The sequence below is a fragment of the Mixophyes fleayi genome, chromosome 12, assembly GCF_038048845.1.
Source record: "Mixophyes fleayi isolate aMixFle1 chromosome 12, aMixFle1.hap1, whole genome shotgun sequence".
In the NCBI taxonomy this organism is placed as follows: domain Eukaryota; kingdom Metazoa; phylum Chordata; class Amphibia; order Anura; family Limnodynastidae; genus Mixophyes; species Mixophyes fleayi.
The window spans coordinates 25,624,826-25,644,705 of record NC_134413.1 but is presented as its reverse complement, the minus strand read 5'-3'; positions in this window follow the sequence as shown (position 1 = coordinate 25,644,705).

Genomic DNA, 19,880 nt, shown 5'->3' with positions numbered 1-19,880 from the left:
ATAGGAGACATTTAGAGTTGAATGTACATCTGTTTTTTGGTAAAATACGCATTATTTAATGCATGGGCACACAAAAGTATACATACTTCTGACTCCTTACGCCTGGTCAGTGCGGAGGAGGGAAGGTAGACTGAGTATGATAAGGACGTATTCACATAATTGAGACTCAAATAGATGTGATACAGACACAAATACTTCTGTCATGAGGCGGATCTATTGGGTGTGCAAAATATATACAATGATGAAGCTGACTATCAGCAGCAATATCCAACCCCTTCTGTCTGCAGACTGACATCCAGCCGATAGTACTTCATTCATTAACATTGCGGCTATTTAGATCAATCAATTAAATTACTTAGCGCTCATCTATTTGCATTACATCATTTTAATTTCCATACTCATTGCTGCCGGAAAGACAATTCCCATTTCATTTTTAAATTGATAATTCAGTTAATATTGAATAATAAACGTATTAAAATGTGTAATTACATTTTTAGGTTGTGTACAAATTGTGTAATGCCACTTCTGCATTCAATATACTAACACATACACTTAATGCTTGTATATTTTACACTTCCGTCAGACGTACATACGCACACTGCTAGGCCTAGTGTAAGAACTAGTCTTTTTGAGTTGTTCGTATTACAAGATGCGTCCAAATATATGTACGAGCAAGCATTGCTTCTACTTGTGTGCGTCTTTTTCTGAGTGCACCATAGACACATATGCATCCAAATCTAGATGAGCCCCATAGCTTCAAGCCAGGTCTTGATTAACCAATAGCCTGTCCAGGCTGCAGCCTAGGACGCAAGGCTTTTAAGGGGGTGCGACATTTTGGGGGCGGGGGAGTGTAAAATTGTCACAGGGAGTGTTATAAACTGAAATTAATTTTAAAATAAATGAACAGTTGTAGTAAGACTTTAATCTTGACGTATTTCCAGGATAAAGGCTGAAAATAATGAGTCACCCATGGGCAGGTGCTTGAGGATAAATGAGCAGGAGAGACAAGGATGGTGAGAGGGGCGTGACAGTCCCGTCCCCTCCACTTCCACATCCTCACCTTCAGTAGCTCCTCCATTCTGCTGTACAGTTCTGTTTTCAAGTAAACAAACTAATGACTAAGATTGTCCTAACCCTTTTAAAAAGCCAAGTGGAGCTGTATCGAAAACAGGGGAACGTAAACATTGGTTGGGGGAGGAAGACGGATTTTAAAATATAGACTAGTTAGTTCTTACCTACGGTGTATTAATCTGGGGTGAAAGGCTAAGTGGGCGCTACAGGCGTATTAGCCTAGGGTGATCTGAACCCTTAATCTATCCCTGTTTCCAGCAGTGCCCACATATACAGTGTCAATCAGTACCCATATACACATAGTGTCAATCAGTGCCCACATATGCATAGTGCCAATCAGTGCCCACATACACAGTGCCAATCAGTGCCCACATACACAGTGCCAATCAGTGCCCACATACACATAGGGGCTGATGCAGAGTTGGTTGCAAAATAGGAATAAATTACTCTTAAAAACAAATGCACAGAAATATAACGTATTTACACCCATCTCAAGATGTGTCACACCTTTACTGTACTCAGAGTGTGCATGCTCCTTCCCACCCATTCCCTCATCTCCAGGTGCAGGCAGGTATAGATGCCAAAACTGCACAAGTCTGCATGGGTGCATATACGTGCACCCGTTTTCTGGGCATGCGCAGTGCGATTTCACTACACAAACTGGCAAACGTCCCACACTGCATCAGCCCCATGCAGTGCTAGGGAGACAAGCTGGAAAGAGACATGGTTGCAGAGTCCAAGTACAGGGACTATACTGTTTGCCATCTCCATTAGTCCATATCAGCAGCACTAGTAACGTCATTAGGCTAAGGCAGAGCAACAAACCTCTGGTGTGGATACAGTGCAGATACCCCACTCTCTGATGGGGATACAGTGCAGATACCTTACTCTCTGGTGGGGATACAGTGCATTTACCTCACTCTCTGGTGTGGATACAGTGCAGATACCTCACTCTCTGGTGTGGATGCAGTGCAGATACCTCACTCTCTGATGGGGATACAGTGCAAATACCTCACTCTCTGATGGTGATACAGTGCAGATACCTCACTCTCTGATGGGGATACAGTGCAGATACCTCACTCTCTGATGGGGATACAGTGCAGATACCTCACTCTCTGATGGGGATACAGTGCAGATACCTCACTCTCTGATGGGGATACAGTGCAGATACCTCACTCTCTGATGGGGATACAGTGCAGATACCTCACTCTCTGGTGTGGATACAGTGCAGATACCTCACTCTCTGGTGTGGATAGAGTGCAGATACCTCACTCTCTGGTGTGGATACAGTGCAGATACCTCACTCTCTGGTGGGGATACAGTGCAGATACCTCACTCTCTGATGGGGATACAGTGCAGATACCTCACTCTCTGATGGGGATACAATGCAGATACTTCACTCTCTGGTGTAGATACAGTGCAGATACCTCACTCTCTGGTGTGGATACAGTGCAGATACCTCACTCTCTGGTGGGGATACAGTGCAGATACCTCACTCTCTGGTGGGGATACAGTGCAGATACCTCACTCTCTGATGGGGATACAGTGCAGATACCTCACTCTCTGATGGGGATACAATGCAGATACTTCACTCTCTGGTGGGGATACAGTGCAGATACCTCACTCTCTGGTGGGGATACAGTGCAGATACCTCACTCTCTGATGGGGATACAGTGCAGATACCTCACTCTCTGATGGGGATACAGTGCAGATACCTCACTCTCTGGTGGGGATACAGTGCAGATACCTCACTCTCTGGTGGGGATACAGTGCAGATACCTCACTCTCTGATGGGGATACAGTGCAGATACCTCACTCTCTGATGGGGATACAGTGCAGATACCTCACTCTCTGGTGTAGATACAGTGCAGATACCTCACTCTCTGATGGGGATACAGTGCAGATACCTCACTCTCTGGTGTGGATACAGTGCAGATACCTCACTCTCTGATGGGGATACAGTGCAGATACCTCACTCTATGGTAATGATATATTGCAGACCACCAAATCTCTGTTGGCTGTGCAAATTCCCAAGTCAATGGTAGTGCTACAATACAGACCCCAAGATCTCACTGATCCCTGCTGTGGTCCTACTCAGGGCCTATGGGTAATACGAGAAAGAACTGCTGAATGTCTAGCACTATCTACCAACCAGAAAACAGGGAGCTTCAAAGAAATCCAGGAGACTTGACAAGTCCAAAAGAGACAGAGGCTCTCTGAAGGATCCTTTAGTGGTCCAATCTAATACTGTACCCGCACACTGTGGCTAAATTAATAGTTTTGCCATTTATATAGAAAATGTTCCCACAAACAGCCAGAGATCAGTGTGAATTTATCTTCCCAGATACCCCTTATATGCTTGGATAGAAGTTCAATGAGGGTCCCTTCCCCATCCTTATAATCACCGCAGGAACAGAAGTAGGACGCACAAACCTCTTATCCCAGCAGGAGCTGGAGAGATGGTGCCACCGTAAGATTCAAAACAGTTGTCAATGGTGAGTGTTACATCTGATTGGACAGGTGCCAAGGTGATCCAATCAGGTCCTCTCTTTAGTGCATACGCTCCTTTACATCTGTTTGAATTTTACCTGGAGGCTCAACTGCTCCAAACCTTGTGGGATGGGAATAGGAAACAGAGGGTTTTTTTAAGTATAATTATTCTTTGACTATTAAATGTATGCCCTGAGGTACTGTTGTCTTCCTTGTAATTACTGAGATTTTGAAACCAGTATATTGTGAAATTAGTTAGTGGATATAGTTATTTGGAGTTAAACTTTCAGAATTTTGTTTGAAAAAACTGAATTGCCTATAAAAATTCTAAATTATAGAACATTTTTTTTTAAATCAAGAAAGCGTCTTTAATTTGTGTTTATCATTTGTATCTGTAAGTTGGGATATCATTTTCTATCACTTTTCTTATGTCCAGATTTATTAAAGCGTAGTTGTATAAAGAAATTACATTTTTTGAAACATCAACGTTACAATGCAATGCTAGTAAATTCTCTTCCTGTGTAGTTTTACTGTGTGCAATGTTCATAGCAAATGTGTAGACACAATTAAGTAAAAAAATGTAGACAATGTATTTTTTTTTTTTTTTACACAGTTTATTCTCAGGTAAATACTTACTGTTTTCTAGGGTGAAGGTATGGACAAAACCAGAATGGGGTTTAACTGAAACAATCTCTTGTATAGGAACATGTGCCACGCCATGCATCTGCCCCTCAACAGAGGCCCAAATGTGGTCATCAAGTGTATCACATTCCAAAATAAGAGCCCTTTAATAGGTTCACCAATCACACATATTTATGATGAATTCTAAGTTTATGAATAAATGTGAAGACCGTATATTTAAAGCAATATGCACATTTTTTTAATCCAGATCGGCAAGTGTCAAAACCCTACTTTTACAAGGACACGAGCTGGTAAACCTGCGTTCTACATTACTTTGCATTGTGAAATGCGCATTAGTCGTAATATGATAATAGACCCTCCTGACGACGTCTGTGACGAAACGCGTTGAGGGTTTGGCTGAGAGCGCGTTTCAATGACATAGTATGTATATTGATGTTTGCTGGTAATGTGTTCAGTGCAACACGGAGCGCTCCACAGAATATATACAGCTTCGCCTGATACATAAATCTTATTTGCGGTACGTGTGCAATCTTTGTATCCTCTTTTCAATAAATGTTTTTATGACTTTACATTATGGAAGCGCCTCCTTATTCTATTGACTTTTAGACATAATATGATAATATTTACCTGTTATAACTAATTTGCTTTCGAAATGCACGTTGTTACGCAGCTGTGAAAGACTCTCAGGGGGAATTCAATTTGTCCGCATTCAATGCAACGTTAATTATATTACCGCTAATACGGTACTTTTAACCCTGAATTCTGCTCGCGGCTCCCTGAGCCACGAGCAAAAACCAATGTTAAAGATTATCGTATTAACGGTAATAATGCGCACTATTACCGTAATATTGGTAATAGTGCGCAGGCTGCGTTACTTTCGGCAGTAAAGCAGCCAACTGAATTCCCCCCTCAGAGTAATAGAGTTTGTGCACGATAGAGTTCGTCTTTCTGTGTTCCAAAAGCATCAGGTCTAAGGGCGGGACTATAGATGGTGCAGGGGGTGCAGCCAATACAGGTGCCCGGCAAAATCCCTCTGCCACTGAGGACCCCATTCTGCCCTCAAAAGGGTGTTATATGCTATATGCAAAAGCAGCCAGTATTTTCCCTGCATGTAAAAAAATAAATGCATTTGCTCTCCTTGCACTGCAACATTGTATACAAATGTATCACTTTTCAACCAGTAATTATAATACTGGTTAGTAAGAAAAAAACAAACAAACAAGTACAATGACAAGATCCCTGCTCCTGAACAGTTTACAATCTAAATTTATTCAGTGTTTAAAATCTATATTTGTACATGTTAGAAACTTAATTTGCAGGTTTACTGTTATTAATAGTACGATTTTATACCAGTAAAAGTAAGAAAGTAAGAAATAATGGATGTATGAATCTAATATATAAATGCTTAGTGGCGTCTGTGTGTGGAAAAAAAAAACAAGTTGCAGCGCCACCTGCTGGGCAGAGTTATACACTGACCTACTAAATTCTTAGTGTGTGTGGGAAAAAAAAATCAAAAAGGGCTGAAATTTGGTAGGGCTCAAACTCATTTTCGTGAGGTAATTTTACCTCATGAACACACATGTGTAGAGGCGTGCGTTAGTGTGTGTGTGTGGAAAAAACTATTTTCTCAGAAAGGGCTCATCCAATTGACCTGAAATTTGGTATACTGACAATATTTGACAAAAAAATTAGAATAGTCAAGTCAGTTAACTTCCATCATCCCCCCTTCCAGCCGTGGGAGGGGTAGTAAAGGCTAAATTTACGAGTTGAGGGGTCAAACTCATTTTCGTGAGGTAATTTTACCTCATGAACACACATTAAAAAGGCCGCTTGCGTCGGGAAGTAACGCTCTTCCCCTTAGGAGGCCTGGGCTAGGTCCAAATGCATGACAAGAACCTTTTTAAGACCTTAAGTAGCTTGATTTGACTAGAATGCATGAGTATCATGCACGGGTTAACTTGTACTTATATATACTTCAACAGGCTTTTCTGTGCTCCTCAAAAATTCATATATAGGAGGTGGAAACAAGCGGGAATGCCAAATGTCGAGATCCTAAAAAATAAAATCCATAATAAGTTCCATAATAGTGGTACAAAAACTAAATGGGATGCTCTATAAAATGTATTGTATGGTATAAGTTTACTGGCCACACATTGATTTCCCAAGGAAAACACATCAGCTTCCACCGCTGTAAGACATGCAAGGTAGTAGTGGGTTCTATACGCTCCAGTGAACTGGAGCACAACAAGCAATTAGTGTCATGTAATTAGTTGCTTGAATAAATTGACTCCACTGTATTTTGTCTTAAACAGATTGAATGCTTTTACTTTTTTGGGCTTTAGTTTTTCAGCTTATCGCTCTCTTCCTATGGAAACCCCACCCACTGCGCAGCTAATGTCTGATCTGGGAAAGAAAAGGAAATATCTAGGATGCTGATCAGTGATTTGTTGTGGTCTTTATGTACAGACCTTGCTGTGTGTTTCTTCAACCTGAACACTGATAAATACATTATCAATAGAGAGGAACAAAATTCCAGGAATTGTATTTGCTCCTGAATTTGGACTCAAATTAGGGATTGAAACTGAATTTCACATATCGTTAATTCTATTGTTCACTTTGAATGTCATAATCGCAAATCATCTCACTCAGTTTTCAAATTTCATGTGTTATTGCTAAACACCGGTGTTACCCAAACACAGACCTCAGGGACCCCCCTAACAGTGCTTCTTTTCCATATCTCCTGGCTGGAGCACAGGTGTAATCATTACTGACTGACACATTATAACAGATGCTCAGGTGGTCCTAATTATAATGTGTCAGTCAGTAATGAATACACCTGTGCTCCAGCAAGGAGATATGGAAAAGAAGCACTGTTAGGGGGCCCTGAGGACTGAGTTTGGGAAACACTGTTATACACACTTCTGCAAAGCAAGGTACATCTCTAAATAGCTCCACTCTACAAAACAATATCTTCTGTTTACACAGGTCTGCAAAAGTAGGCGCAGTCCTCACTTAGCAAGCAACACCCTATCTTTGCCCAACTCATCATCAACCAGTGAAAGCACTATAATTTTACCCCCCAAAACCCATACCCTTCTGTGAAAATTGAGACACATCAGTGCAAATTATGGTGCTTAATATCACAGAAGAAGATTTGCCCCTCTGTAGTTTTGTGCAGGGTAAATGACCGAGTCACCATATCTCTAGAGAAGGGTCAGCGCTCCCATTTTTAGCACCCCCTGCTGGCAACTGGCACATGCGCCATTCCCGTCACTGAGGCTCCAATTCGGACCCCTAGAAGATTAAAGGAGAAGGAGCCTGTGCAGAAAAATATATATTTTTTCGGTGCGGGCAGTCTGGAGCGGCATCCTGGTAAGCGAGACTCCTTCCTGCCATGTTTACCCTGTTTCCGCTGGCACTCCTCTGGAGATTTGGGCAACTCTTCACCCTTTTATTAAAAAATCTTCTATATCATATAAAATAAGCAATATTTTGAAGTCTGGAATAACAAATATGAGAAGTAAGGAACAAACAAGTTCCACATTTAAATGGAAGCTACAGAAATGGAATAAGGTTAAGCAATATTTAGATATTTATTTATTTACTGAATTTCAGAATAAATAAATATATTTCATGATTAGATGGCAACTATGAATTTACCTCTCATCTGTCCAATGAGGCGTGGAAGAAAGAACAAACCCCCTTTTTTCCCAATGCTTGGTAAGGCCCTTAATTTAACTTTCTTTAGCATATCTCTTGCACAAATCGTTTACAATTTGTATAGTATGTATGCATGAATCGACCGACTGGCCATTTGGACTTTCAGTCATCGGTACAATCATTGTCGATAACACATCGTCGGAAAGTTCTTCATTGTGTACCTAACCTTAGTCTTGTTAAGAGATGAGACTTAGATCCACTGAACTTGGCAAACTTTAAAATTAAAAAATCCCCCTAAAGACACTTAACAATATAAAATATATTGTGGCCCAGATGGCCCCACTGAATGCAGCACAAATTCACTTTCAATTTTAAATTTGGACAAACTTGTTTATTTTGGTTACTTTTAAGTTATCTGAAAGGTGGTCACAGTAGACCAGAGATTGTTTTTATTGATTGCTGACCACCCAGAGACGCTTTTAAAGCAGACAATGAAGATATCGGCCAAGGTCCAAGAGACGCAAAGCAGGATTTGGCCTCCTTCCTCTTTAATTCCCATATTGTTCTAATTATATATGGTTATTTAGCTTATTTTAACCAGTTATAGATTTTTTTTAATCTATAAAAGATATCTTAATCAAACAGAACCTTGGTGCAGGATTCAGTCCTAAGCGGCTATCCCTGGCTATGTAACAATCTGCCTTAAAATAGTAATTCTAGACCAGACACGACCAACAGGTAGCTCACCCTGCCCGTTCTTGTTCCTTTCGTTTTTTTATTCTTTTTGTCAGTGGTTGAAGTGGACATTTTGAAGTGGCGGTATGAAAAATGTAATGGGAATATAAGTGAATAGAATTTGATAGTTTTACAATGAAGGCCATAGGATAAGTGGCGGTATGGCATACCACCGTATGCACCCCCACTTCCACCTCTGCTCTTTGTACACCTGCACCAGAAGTGTGTGAGCCAATCAGGAGTGAATCCCTAATTAGCAAGCTTTGGAGAACGGAGGAGGGGCAGAAGTATGTTTGTAAGCAAATAAATTCATTAATTGGTTTGTATTTATATATACATGTATGAAATGTAACATAACTATGTGTTAACTGCATATTTTATTAAATATATATTTGCTACATATTTATATGTAACAGCTGTGTATTTAAATCTGTGCATTGGCTGCATATTTATATATAATATGTTGACAGCAATTGTTGTGTCATATATTTGAATGTTGTCTTAATACAGCTGTGGATGGTTTAAACAATATCCTGACTCTGTGCGTCCCTGTAGGGTTCATGGGAGTCGGTGCAGCTTACAGTGCACAGAAATAATGGAGGTAGATCGTCATTCAATTATTTGCTAAAAACCTTTAACGTTCACCAGCCTGGTAAATCTGGATGATCACAAATCACTAAAGTCCAGACACTGCCACTCTAATGAAAGATAAACAGCTTGTGCAAACAAAATATATATATATATATATATATATATATATATATATATATATATATATATATATGTATATCAAGGTATGGTAAAGATTCCTCCTTAGAAGGATACAGGTTATAACCCCCAGTTTTCAGCAACATTGCTTATGATCAGCAGGAGGCGCTGGGACTTTGCAGATTTTTTTTTGCACAAAAATCTCTCCTACCGCCAAGAGTCAACAGTTCTTGAATTATATTGCAGCTGAAGGGAAAACAACCTCAGGATCTGCAACCTCTGAGCCAGCAGTTCGATAACTGTCAACATTGTTTGAGGGGCTTGTTTGCATTGTTTTGCATTGCAGTTTACTTTAGCTTTGGGGCCACTGGTTTGCTCACATTCCAACCCCCCCCCCCCTCCACCCCAATTAGTTCCCATTATTTACATTTGGAATATCCACCGCTGCATATATCTGGAATATTTAACCCTGTTCTATTCTGGAACCTGCTTCTCTGTTGTTGGTTCTGCTGTGTGGCCTGTTTTATTTATTATATGGCGTGGTGGCGGTGGTAGGTTGTTGTAATTTTGCCGCTTGTGAACTTGTAACCCTTTCGGTGACAAAATTGAACCAGACACCTGCTATGGGTCTTACCGGGAGTTTAAAGAGTTAAATAACTAGGTATACCAGCTCCAAGCAGAGGAGTCACATCAGTTGTGGGATTCTGCACTAACAAGTTCTGAAAAGACAGGAACACAATATAATATTGGTGCAAATCGGATTTAAAAAAAAAATGTCCTGCAGTGTTGTGAGTATTTTGCTTTATTGTTGTTTATTTTTGTTTTGGTAAGTATTTTTTTCCTCTGGAAAATACAGTCAAAAACCCCTTTGGAAATATGCAGATGGTGAGAAGACGAAGTCTATCTGATAGTGATAATCTGTGTATACAAAATGTTTTTTATCTAGGTAGGACTTAAAACAGAAAATGTCAGGCGCCGTCCGCACGGCCGCCTGACTGTGTGATCGCGCGTCTGGTTGCTAGGCAACCAGACGCGTCATTTCCGGATTCCCCCTGCCATCCATTTCCCCCGCAGTATGACGCGCCCCGTTGCTAGGCAACGGGACGCTATGTATTCCCGGCGGCAGGCATGACAGCGCTCAGCGCTGAAGCTGATTGGATCCTCACATTATTTAAACCCCTTCCTGTCCTCTAGTCAGTGCCAGAGTATCAGGTCTTCCTGCCTCCAGCGTTTCTGTGTACCAGTTGCTATATTGTTCCTGACCTTCCTCGTGCTGCCTGTGACCCTTTTGACCCGGACCGTTTGACCACCCCTATCTGGATTCTGCCTTTGTACTGCGCTCCCTGAAGATTACCGACTCGGCTTGCCTCACCATTCTTCTGGATTTCCCTTTTGTACCTCCTCTACCTGAACGTTGCTGAACCGGCCTGTCTGACACCCCCTTGTATCTCGCTGTGGACTCTAGGAAGGACCGCGACCTGCGTGTCCCTGCAGCGGAGTCCATACTTCCTTGCGGGGGTTCCTGGTGAATACCAGGGGCACGTTAGACTCCGCGCCTTCCTCTGAGTTGCGCCAACAACAGCAGGTACCTCCTACCAGTCATACACCCACTAACAGTCGTGACAGTATACTCTGGCCATGACAACGGAGGGGTCTGGTGAACCGTCTGCTCGTGACCTACTTCTGCATTTGGCCCAACGAGTGGAGCAACAAGAAGCAGCCCAAGCGCATCTTCTACAATGTGTCCAAGGGATTGCTACCCGCTTCGATACATTTCAGAATGCTGCACCCGCTACACCAGCCATAACCTCTGCGGCATCCACAGCATCCAGTGTGGTTACGGTCTCTACAGCGGCCTCCGGTGTACGCATCCCGACACCCGAAAAGTTTGACGGTGATCCCAAGAAGTGCAGGGGCTTTCTGAACCAATGTGCCATCCAATTTGAGTGCAACCCAGGGGCCTTTTCTTCAGAACGCACCAAAGTAGCTTTTCTCATCTCCCTCCTCAGTGGTCAAGCCCTTGCCTGGGCCTCACCTTTATGGGAACAAGGGGGTCCACTTCTTCATAACTCCAACTCTTTCATTGAAGCTTTCAGGAAAGTCTTCGATGATCCCGGAAGAGTTGCTTCTGCAGCTACCAGCTTGTTAAACCTCCGCCAAGGTGACCTGTCCGTGGGGCAATACGCAGTTCAATTCCGAACCCTGGCTTCCGAGTTAAAATGGAATAACGAAGCACTGGTGGCAACCTTTTGGCAAGGTCTGGTGGACCGGATTAAAGATGAGTTAATTTCCAGAGAACTCCCGGCTGAGTTAGATTCTCTCATCTCCATGTGCATCAAGGTGGATTTGCGTTACCAAGAGCGCACGCAGGAACGCTCTCCTGGCAAACGGTTCATACCACGGCTAGCACCCCAGTTCCAAAATCCCATCCTGCCAGTGGACGAACCAATGCAAGTAGGACGCTCTAAATTATCCCTTGAAGAGAGGGAGAGACGCTTCAAACAACGCCTGTGTCTGTATTGTGGAGATCCGGGACACCTGCTAAGAGTTTGTCCCAAGAAACCGGGAAACTCTTCCTCCTAAACGGTGGCGGGGAGGCCGTTTTAGGAGAATCCACAGTTGCTCCCTATGCTAAAGAAAATTCTCCAGAATTTCAGATGGCTGTCATCCTGAGCACCCCCAAGGGTACCTTTTCCACCACGGCCTTTGTGGACTCCGGCTCCTCCGGGAACTTCATTTCGGCGGATCTAGCTTCGCAGCTCCAAATACCTCTGAACCCATTGCCCCAACCGTTATCTCTGACGGCAGTCGACGGAAGTCGTGTCACTCACGGCTCCATCTCCTCCGTGACTTCTCCTGTTCGGTTGAGGGTAGGAGTACTTCACAGCGAAATGATCCAACTTTTGGTGTTGCCGAGGTCCATTAATCCCCTCATCTTGGGGCTACCATGGCTGAGAAGACATTCTCCTCAGATGGATTGGGACCACGCTCAAGTTATGTCATGGGGTGAAGGATGTCGCTTTGAATGTCTGTCTAGAGTCTTGCCTCCTAAATGTCAAGTAATGGCTCAGTCCGAGCTAACCCACCTTCCTGAGGCCTATATGGAATTCCAGGATGTATTCAGTAAAGTGGAAGCGGAGATCTTGCCTCCTCATCGTCCCTGGGATTGCGCTATTGTTTTATCTCCTGACCAACCCATCCCCAAAGGGCGGACCTACCCTTTATCTCGTCCAGAGACGTCAGCCATGTCTCAATATATTTCAGAAAACCTGAAACGGGGATTTATCCGCAAATCTACTTCCCCAGCGGGTGCAGGTTTTTTTTTTGTTAAGAAGAAGGATGGGTCTCTCCGGCCTTGTATTGATTATCGTCCTCTCAACCGCATCACTGTCAAAAATCGATATCCACTACCTCTCATCTCCGACCTCTTTGATAAACTCAGTGGATCTCAAATCTTTTCCAAATTAGATCTCCGTGGGGCCTATAATTTAATTCGCATCAAGGAAGGAGACGAATGGAAAACGGCCTTTAACACCAGAGATGGACATTTCGAGTACCTGGTGATGCCCTTCGGCCTCTGCAACGCCCCAGCCATCTTCCAAACCTTCGTTAACGATATCTTTCATGACCTGTTATACACTTCTGTGGTAGTATATCTAGACGATATATTAATATTTTCTAAAGATCTGAAGACTCATCGGGAACAAGTAAAGGAGGTCTTACGTAGACTTCGGAAACACCACCTCTATTGCAAGCTGGAGAAATGTGTGTTTGAGATTAGTCAGGTATCTTTTCTTGGTTTCATCGTGTCGAGTCAAGGTCTTTGTATGGATCCCACCAAGGTGTCAGCTATTCTGGACTGGCCTCAGCCACAAGGCCTTAAAGCCATTCAAAGGTTCATCGGCTTTGCAAACTATTATCGCCAATTTATTCAGGGATTCTCCACCATTATAGCCCCCATTACAGCGTTAACCAGGAAGACTGCCAACCCTAGGGTCTGGTCTTCGGAGGCCATGTCTGCCTTCATAACGTTAAAGAAAGCATTCTCTTCAGCCCCAGTTCTGTCCCAGCCAGATCAAGAACGACCTTTCTTCCTAGAGGTAGATGCATCCTCAGTAGGCATTGGGGCGGTGCTTTTTCAAGAGTCTCCGGCTGGCTCACACAACCCGTGTGGGTTTTTCTCCAGACGATTTCTTCCCAGCGAATGTAATTATGGAATAGGGGACAAGGAATTACTGGCCATCAAGGCGGCTCTGGAGGAGTGGCGACATCTGTTGGAGGGGGCTATATTTCCTGTTACTGTGTTTACCGACCATCGGAATCTAGTGTTCATTCAAGAGGCTCGTTGCCTTAATCCTCGGCAAGCCCGCTGGGCATCCTTCTTTGCTCGATTTGACATGAAACTCACATTCTGCCCGGGAGCCAAGAATGGACGTGCCGATGCATTATCTCGCTCATTTGACGATTCCGATCGTTTAAGACCATTGGTTCCGCAGCATATTATTGATCCTTCTAATATCGTAGCCCTTACTAGGACCAAAACGTCCTCTCCTCCTCCAGGCCGGTCATTTGTGGAACCCCATCTCCGGTTCAAGACCCTGCAGTGGGCTCATTCATCCCGCATTGCCGGCCATGCTGGAATAAAGAAGACAACATCGCTGCTTTGCCGACGCTTCTGGTGGCCTAATGTACGTGCCGATATTGAGAGATTTATTGCTTCCTGCACTACTTGTGCTCAACACAAAACTTGTAGAAGAGTCCCGGCAGGCCTTCTTCGTCCACTTCCTATCCCCGATGCTCCTTGGGAAAGTGTGGCCATGGATTTTATCACAGACCTACCCCTCAGTGCAGGGTTTACCACTATCTGGGTGGTTATTGATCGATTTTCAAAGATGGCACATTTTATTCCTCTAACTGGACTGCCCACGGCCAGTCGTCTGGCAGATATCTTTATCAAGGAGATATTCAGACTACATGGGTGCCCGAAGGAGATCATTTCGGACCGCGGAGTCCAATTTACATCCCAGTTTTGGAGAACCTTTTGTAAAAGAGTAAACATAGAATTGAAATTCTCTTCGGGATACCATCCGCAAACCAACGGACAGACGGAGCGAATCAATCAGGATCTCGAGACATTCCTCCGCTGTTTTACCTCCGACAACCAGAATAAATGGTCTCAATTCCTTCCTTGGGCGGAGTTCTCCCATAATCAACACATTCATGAGTCTACCGGATTCTCTCCGTTCTTTATTGTATACGGAAGTCACCCTGTGTTTCCGGATCCTTTTCCAGTATCCTCTTCACCGGTTCCAGCCGTAGATACTCTTTATCGGGAATTTTCTCTCATTTGGGCTAAGACTAAGACGGCTTTACTCAAGGCTACTCAGCATCACAAGATCTTTGCAGATCGTCATCGGAGGGCCACTCCTCTCTTAAAGGTGGGAGACCAGGTATGGCTATCCACCCGGGACCTAAGACTAAAGGTTCCTTCTATGAAGATGGCTCCTCGATTTATTGGCCCGTACACCATCATGCAAGTCATTAATCCTGTATGCTTCAAATTGAAACTTCCTCCTTCTCTGAGATGTCATAATACTTTTCATGTCTCATTACTACGACCACTGGTACTCAATAAATTCTATCGACCTCCCGGTCGTCCCCCACCAATACAAACCTCTTATGGAACTGAATTCGAAGTCAGTCGGATCTTGGCCTCTCGCATTCTTCGTGGCAAACAGCAATTTCTGGTCCATTGGAAAGGATTTGGCCCAGAGGAGAGATCATGGGTGGACAAGCAGGACTTTCACGCTCCTAGAATTCTTAAAAAGTTCCTTCAAACAGGAGGAGGAAGAGGAGGGTATACTGTCAGGCGCCGTCCGCACGGCCGCCTGACTGTGTGATCGCGCGTCTGGTTGCTAGGCAACCAGACGCGTCATTTCCGGATTCCCCCTGCCATCCATTTCCCCCGCAGTATGACGCGCCCCGTTGCTAGGCAACGGGACGCTATGTATTCCCGGCGGCAGGCATGACAGCGCTCAGCGCTGAAGCTGATTGGATCCTCACATTATTTAAACCCCTTCCTGTCCTCTAGTCAGTGCCAGAGTATCAGGTCTTCCTGCCTCCAGCGTTTCTGTGTACCAGTTGCTATATTGTTCCTGACCTTCCTCGTGCTGCCTGTGACCCTTTTGACCCGGACCGTTTGACCACCCCTATCTGGATTCTGCCTTTGTACTGCGCTCCCTGAAGATTACCGACTCGGCTTGCCTCACCATTCTTCTGGATTTCCCTTTTGTACCTCCTCTACCTGAACGTTGCTGAACCGGCCTGTCTGACACCCCCTTGTATCTCGCTGTGGACTCTAGGAAGGACCGCGACCTGCGTGTCCCTGCAGCGGAGTCCATACTTCCTTGCGGGGGTTCCTGGTGAATACCAGGGGCACGTTAGACTCCGCGCCTTCCTCTGAGTTGCGCCAACAACAGCAGGTACCTCCTACCAGTCATACACCCACTAACAGTCGTGACAGAAAAGCAGAATGCTCATGTGACATGATGTTTGCACAATCCATAAATGCCACAAAATGCTTCACTTTGGAGAGCAAATGTACGTAAAATACAAGTGTCCACTCCAAATAATCAGCCTAATCTAGATGCATAGTTATTCCAAGTGACAACAGTCTGAATCAGTGGCAACAGTCATTGTATGGTCTCAACCAATGTTCCTGGATACTAGATCAGCTTATAAAGTGTCTGCCACTATATAGGTGAGGCATAAGTTTTTAAGATTCCAAGTGACAAAAAATAGGACTGTTCTGGGGGAACGTAGACATCTGGGTGCCCTAGATCTTGGTTTATATCTAATAATGTTTTGTGGAAAAAACTTTAAGAGCAGATCCTAAAACGGATCCTCATTTCTTGTGCCCATGAAGGAAATGACTCTTGTAGCCTATATAATGTACAGAATTACAAGTATAAATATTTCTATATTTAATCATTTGTGTTTTAATTAACAAATTTTAAAAAAAATGTGAAAAAAAATCTGTAAATGACAAGGCCATGAAATAAAATATATTTAACTATAGTGTTATTGATTCTACCTACTTTTCTGAAGTCATAATAGACAAGTATTAAAGTATGTTTATTTTTATAATGCGTTGTGTAAAGTTAAAAGAGATGAACTTAGCAATTGATATAATCAAAATGCAAATATTGTTCATATACTCTAACTCAACGCACTTAGCACCTACAGGCTGTAAATGTTACTGCATCCTAATACAATTAGAGCACAAACATTGTTTTTTTTTTGCAATAACATTTATGTTTAAAAAACTAGAAAACCCAAACTAAATCTTAATAGCTCAGATGAATGATACTTGCCATGTAACGCATTATTAGTGATTTGTACAGTTTTCATTATTAAACTTATGGGGCCTGATTCATTAAGCATCTTAACTTAAGAAACTTCTTATTTCAGTCTCCTGGACAAATCCATGTTACAATGCAAGGGGTGCAAATTAGTATTCTGTTTTCCACATAAGTTAAATACTGACTGTTTTTTCATGCAGCACACAAATACTTGATAGCTTATTTGTACACTGAAATTTAAAGTTGATATTTGTGTGCTACATGAAAAAACAGTCAGTATTTAACTTATGTGCAAAACAGAATACTAATTTGCACCCCTTGCATTGTAACATGGTTTTGTCCAGGAGACTGAAATAAGAAGTTTCTTAAGTTAAGATCCTTAATGAATCAGGCCCATGGATTCTACTGAGCCTTTTGTCACTGCTTAAACCCCAGTCACTTTGTTAGATGTTTAATAAAAAATACATTACATGAAAACATTTTGGGCTACAGAACCCCATGAGAATCTGATGAAATTTACCACTTTCCCCAGAAAAAAATACACAAACACATACATAATTACTATCAGCAAGAATCTATTCCAGACATCATAATATGTTGCCAATAACAATTGTACATTATCTCACCACATTTCCCAAACCACAGTACACTCATTTAAAGTGGAACTATACTATAATAAAAATGTTCACAGTGGCTGCTTTATTCTACATGAGGGACATTTAATACCCTACATTTGCTATCCATAATGTTTTTGGTTTCTTATTAGTACAATCATTAGTCACAGCTGCACATTTAATTAACCATTGAGAAATGGTTCATTTAAAAAAAAAAATCAGTATTTATCTCATTTGATGAGCTGCTTTTAGTATTGGTATTATCTAGAAGTATTTAACCTAAGAGTCAGATTTATAGTTTATGGAACTTGCTTGCTCTGTTAAAAATATTACTTTGGAATTTGTATTTGCTTAGAATCTACTTGTTTTCCAAACCTGGCAGGGTCTGCGGACTATAAAATTGACTTGAAACTTTTAAATAGTCGACCTACAAACTACATGATAGAATTGGCGCATCACTCTTGTACAGTGATGGGTGGGTAATGGTTAAAAGGTAAGATACAGAAGCTGTATTTACATTATAACCCTTCAGGTCTCTTAGACATGAAGAAATAGGTTACAGATTCGCAAGGTTCCTGTTTGAGTTAACCCATTTGCTGCCAGAGTTGTCTATTAACTGGAGCACTTTGCTTTGCTGTTATCAAGTTTGGCGGTGACTGACAGGTGAGCACTGGAGGCTCCTCAGTCGCTTACAGGCTCCTGTGGTAGGGAAGGTATGATTATAAAAGATCTCCAATATCTGCAATTGTCAAAGTGTGCTTAACCCAAAAGTCATAATCAATCCCACACTTATAGACAGTACACTAGCTTATATATATTATAAAACAAACAAACACACACACACACAAAAAAAAACATTATTGCCCCTAGCAAAAGAAGGAGAGAATGGGTTAAGGGGTTTATGATAGTTATCCTGTTAACATTTAACTAGGGCTTCTGCGGCTTCTCTGATTCTAAAATGCTTATTCTCAAGAACACCATTAAACAGACTCTACCATCCACGCAACAACCGCTCAACCTGCTCTCCTTGGAGACCAGCACAAGCGTATAATATTAAGAGGCAACCAGATTTATTTATTTATGCAGATAATGCAGCCATCAGTGGCTGCACTGTTTTTTTCTTTATACAGTATGCAAAAGTTTGACATGCATTGAAACAAATAAAATGTGTGTAAAGGGTTAAGGCTGCTTAAACCAAACAGCAATTCTGTAACAGTATAAAGGTTTGGATATACTGTGTTTGTTAATTTAATAATATTAGTTTGCATATGGCTTGTAAAATGTCAATGTATTGTCTGCTCTTAGTTTCACCTGTGTAAACAAACAACTAAGTGTTAGCCATCTGTACTTTCAGCTACATGCTTTCTTCTTTTTTTTTTAAGGAAAGTGTGGATTTAACTGAAATCTGTCATTTCTATGGAGAAACCTGCATTGCTGGTGGTCATTTTGCAAAATGATTATGCATGCTATATTGCATTATACAAATGCTGGTGCTGAATGTATTTACCTGGGAATTTTCCAAACATTTATATATTTACATAATACATAATGCTTCAGTCCTACGAATAATGTTAGCCATCGAACTATATTATTAACAAAAAGTAAAATAAAGCATAATTTTATAGTTTTGCACCAATAATAAACACAGTTTAATGGAAACATTTACAACAAATTACAGACTTACATTGATTATGTAATGTGATGGTTTAATTATTTATTTCAATGTTAAAATTGATTGTATAATATGTTATAAGTAGTTTAAATGATTGTATGTATTATATATATATATATATATATATATATATATATATATATATATATATATATATATATATATATATATATATTATATGTTTTTGCTAAACTGTACAAGTAAATATATCATATATTTATATTACTATTTTAAAAACTACACTTTTCCCCTTAACAAAAATGTAGAAGACAATACAGCATTTTTCACGACAAGAAAATGAAACAAAAGAAATAAATATGGGGAATATCTTATTAGTGCTTTTAATATGTAACAGATGTCATTATAAAAACAAGACAGATGAGACCTTGAAAATTACAACAAAAATGCAAATCTAGCCATGTAAAACGTGACCTTTCCTTTTTCTAAATAGCGATTTTGCATCTATTTGCATACGATTGGTAGGTGTGAAATACGCGGTTCTCTAGATAATGCGTATTTACTGGGTAAATTTGAGGTTCATATTTGTGTTTTGGCTGTTTGCAGATTTGTTTACACGTGGAAGCAGTCGCAGAAAACTGTGTACTTAGAATAGCTATTATGCTGTGTTAGGACAACACCAAACACAGATTATTAAAAAAAAAAAAGAAAAAGTAGACAACCTGTAGCCTTCTAGCTGCTGTGCCAAGAGGCCTTGCTGAGACTTGTAGTCCCACATCAGCTGAAGAACCAGTCCGAATAACCGCTGATGCTCAAGCATTACTAATTAGCATTCTGTTTTATTTTATCTTACAGGTGCATTACGAGACATTCATAAAATAGCATTAATATTCAGCTATTCATCTTACTGTAACCCAAAAAAAAGTATATATATATATATATATATATATATATATATATATATATATA